The sequence below is a fragment of the Odontesthes bonariensis genome, chromosome 3 (assembly GCF_027942865.1).
Source record: "Odontesthes bonariensis isolate fOdoBon6 chromosome 3, fOdoBon6.hap1, whole genome shotgun sequence".
Lineage (NCBI taxonomy): Eukaryota > Metazoa > Chordata > Actinopteri > Atheriniformes > Atherinopsidae > Odontesthes > Odontesthes bonariensis.
Window position 1 is genome coordinate 22,167,593 of NC_134508.1, and position 4,580 is coordinate 22,172,172.

Genomic DNA, 4,580 nt, shown 5'->3' on the forward strand with positions numbered 1-4,580 from the left:
AACAGACAGCCCAAACACACACAGCACAGACCTGCGTGACGGGAAGCTTTATAAATAGTGACAACCAATGTGCGGCATGGGACAGTAACACAACCTTTGACCAGTAATGCACATGTAGAACTTTCTCTGAAGTTATCACAATAGTTTATGAGCAAAGTTGGAATTCTTGGCAATATTTTTTAAAATGGAGTAACTTGTAAAATGAGTCTAATATCATAAAGCCAGTGTCTTTCGTGACAGATACTTCACTTGTTTTCAGATTTTCGTCATTGCAGTTACACTCAACACGAGTCTAAAAGTCTTTGAATGCGTCACAAGTTCCAGAGTTATTCATCACACCGCAGCATATTAAAATATCACAGCCTGTGATAACGTTATCTGTATGCTGGCTTTTATGCGGTAAAGCTCTTCTCATCATCAAGCTTTCTGACGACAATTAAAGTTGCTCAATGAAATCATTTTGTATGTTACAAATCAAACATTCAAAAAAATGCATCACCTCCTACAGGAATCTATGTCTATCTAGGGATGATGTTACAGTGTATTTTGTACATACTGGGTTAAATATCACAAACCAGAGCGCTCAGACCGAGAGAGAGTTTAAAAGAGTGAAGATCTCCATCTAGTGGTGTAAGGAATTGATGCAGTTGGGCAAAAGTGTCCTTTCTGGGCACACGACTAAAGGCATTTTCAGTGATATATATATTATAATTGTACAGGCAAAGTTCAAATGTACAATGACAAAAACATCAGTTTCGCATCATGCTTTCTTTGCTAATAATGCCATCCAGTGGGATGACTTTTAAATATATCACCTCAAACTGCCACTGAAATGCAACTAACACTTATTCCAAGTAAACTCCCGAGTTAAAACACAGACAGCGTACAGATATTTAGTGATCCGAGTGTGCCTAACCCGTTTGAAACTAGACCCAAAAGTCCTCGAACAGATCCACACAAAAAAAGCATGATTCAATAAACGTGTTCTAAGTATGTTATGCAGAGTTCAAACAAAACCCGCACAGACCACAGCGAAATTCTACTTTACAAGGACATATTTTAAAGATAAAGTCGGATGAGATGTGTCTCACCAAGCAGAAGGAGCAATCCTTTCTTATGTAGTTGCCAAGTTTAGGGGGTAAAAAATGCTTCAGGGTCTCTGCAGCCTTTTTTGAAATCTGACCTAGTTTTCAGAGTCAACACTCGCCATCTGGTGCAGCAGCAACAGCTAAAAAACCGAGGCCTACTTTTACTGAGAGATGAAAAAAAAACTTAGCCACTCCCTGGAACATGTCACAGTTCTGCAGGAGCCAAATTACTCACTTTCTCTGGACCGTAGAAAAGAAACAGAGGCAGGTGTATCGCCTGCTATCTCCTCTTTGGCTCTGTTGCTCGGTCAAGCCCTCTGTCTGTGTAGCCTTTCGTTAAAAACGAGACCACCGCACGAGACCACTGAATGCTTTGAGTTTTCTTTTTCTTTTCTTCCTCCTTCAGAGCAAAGCTGCTGCCATCCGCAGTCCAGGTTTTCAGACATTACTGCTTCTGCTGCTCACTACGACACTGGACTAGTAATGAAGCAGAGCCCCTGTTTATGTGCTTGTAAGCTCCTTCTACTAAAGGTCCATCTTGAAACATACTATGTGCTTTTTTTGGAAATGAAGGAAGTTTAAGAGTTGCCTTACTTGAGCAAAAAGACAAAAAGAAAAAACGTTTGAACATATTTTGCTAAAGTGCCAACGACCAGTTTGTAGACATCCCCCTTATGGCGACATCAGTAGCGTGTAGACAAGAGATGGTATACAATCAGGGTTCTTCCTCCGTCATGTCATAGTTACCACTTGACAAGGAACTTCTGTACAGAGTGGCCTCAAAAAGTCACTCATGCCAATGTTACCAGTCTTTAAGCACAGGGATTCATCTAGAATATTAGTACATTTAGTGAAAGCACAAATGGAGACAGAGGTTTGTAATACTGTACAAATTATAATGCTCTTTGAGGCATAGTATATTTGTGACTTTGGCAGCACAAACTACTGTAGTTTCCGTGAAGCCTCTGTCACAGAGTATTGGATCAAGTGCATCTATTTGTAGTTTGCAAAAAAATATCCAAGGTCCGAACACTGGATAAAACTCACTCTGTTGACATATTGGGGGTTGACAAAAAGGTGTCACAATCATCAAATAAATCAGAAATACTTCCTAAATCAGCCAGGAAAAAAGATCACTGTTGTTCAATTAAAGTAAAGACTGTGACGTGAACACACTCCTCTGTAAAACATTTACCGACAGAAATACTCACAGGAAAGTTTTCACACGGAGCACACTGACTTTTAAGATACGGACAGTTAAATGCTCATTTTTTTTCAGAAATGGTATGTTGAAACATTCAGCACGAGACATTAAACTAATTCAATTTGAACTGATTAGTGTGAATGGCCAACAGATCAAATGCACCAAAGCGAACTCCTAAATGTGCAGATTAGACCAATTGTATTTCCTCAAATCCTAAGAGCCTTAAATCTGAGTAGCCTAGTTGTCGAGAGCATGAAAAGACACAGTTTTTGCCCGCAACGTGTCCTCTGGTGACATACCTTCTGACATTGTTCAGGGAGCAGAAGAGGACCAAGGCTCAAGTTGACAGAAAGTCCTAAAGAGGAGACACAAACAAAACTGTATTAAAATGCATACATTCGCTTTTAGCAGAGGATTAGTTCAGTTAAACTAGTCAGCTGTCCCCAATTAAATAACCCGTTAACTTCTTTAAAAACTGACGTTGACGAATCGCCTTCTTCTTCCGTAGTTTTACGAAAGCGATAAAAACGCGTAGGCTACGTCTCAATAACGTTGCCTTAAACAAGCTGGCAAGAAGTTAACCACAGTTTTCTTTTTTTTTTTACCTTGTCTTTTTTTGTTTGTTTGACGGAAATGTACTTCCCTGCAAAAGAGGGACGAAGTTTTATTTTTAAAGGAGCCGCCAGCTGTAGTTGTGTGGTTCAAAGGTCGCCAGATGTACTGAAACACACCCAGAGACACAGCGGAGGGTGTCCTGTCAGTTAGATAAGCCTTGATAAGGTCTTATCTGCAACTGTAGTTAAAGGGCCTCTGCTGTGTGACACACCACTCCGGACCCGACTCTCGTTTTTACACCACAATATATGTAAAAAGGAAGTTAAACAGCTTTTTGCTCATCTGGAAGTCTTATTCCACTCTATTCTATTCTATTGATTTATTTGATAGATATATGCTTCAATATACTATATATACTATTTCTACATATCCCCATTCAAAAATTATTTTAATGAGGACACTATTATAATATTTTTTCATTCAACTATTGTCAATACAGGGAACTAATGAAAGCCACTCTTTGTGAAGAGAACTGACTACAGAATAATACCTCGTATTTATTTGGCTTGCAGTCATTTTGTCTTCTCTTCGTCGCCCACAGTAAATGTAAAATCAAGCAAAGGCAGTGGAGGACACACTATTGTGTTTCCCTCTGGAATTATGTGCACAATAAGAAAAACTGATTTAATGACGTTAGTAAATGTATTGTGAGGCTTTACATAATACTGTTTGCCAGAGTTCAGTCGTTTATCTGCATTGCTGGGTCAGATTGCTTTGAAATTACTGTATAAGAATTACATGGCAAAATGTTGTACATAAATCAGCAGGTTATAACGAGAAATCTGATTCAAATACCTTTGGATTACTAATATTTTGAACGCTATGGTCAGGTTTGCGGATTTTCGTGTTTTTCTCCTCACAACGTTCTCAAATCAAATAAACTGTATTTAGCAAATTCAGCGTTTAAAACAGACCAAATGAAACTGGCCTTGCAAAGAAAAAAATACAATCATGGCATGCACAACCTGCAAGTGTGTCTCATATAATGTGAGGGATGCTGTTTGAGTTCATTAAAAGGATTTATTAAAAAGTATGCTAGTCATAAATCATGAACAAAACCATCAAAATCAGTAAGTAAGTAACCATTAGCGAAACCTGCCGGCCTAAGACAAGAAGCTTCCTTTACTGAAACTTTTTTCTTTGTCGGCTGTGAAGTTGTTCAAAGGTTGTTAAAGGTTGTTAAAAGACATTCTAGTAATCTAATTTACCACCAATCCAATTACATGTTTTTCCAATGTAATCTGGTCTGATAAAAGTTACTTATTTTGATAACTGATTATTTATTCCTAATTAATTAAATTCACCACCACACAGCCCTGTTGATTTATACACAGTAGTGACAAGAAGTAAATTCACAGTAAAATGTCATAAATACAGTACTAAGGTTCACTCAGTCGAGTAACAAACAGATCGTCTAATTGCAAATGCAAATGGGACAAATGCCTGCAGTAAAAATAGGAGCGCACACAGTGCTCGCTGACTCAGGGCTTTCATGACTGAAGTTCAACATCTCAGTTAACCATGTGAGTCACCCAAACCTTTGGACTTGATAGAGACGACTGATAAGATTCATAACAGTTTGGTAGATAGAGTAATTTGATTTTGATAAGATCTTTACCAATCCTGTATTTTGAATACAGAAGGTTGGTCAACTGACCTGCAGTAAAGATTCA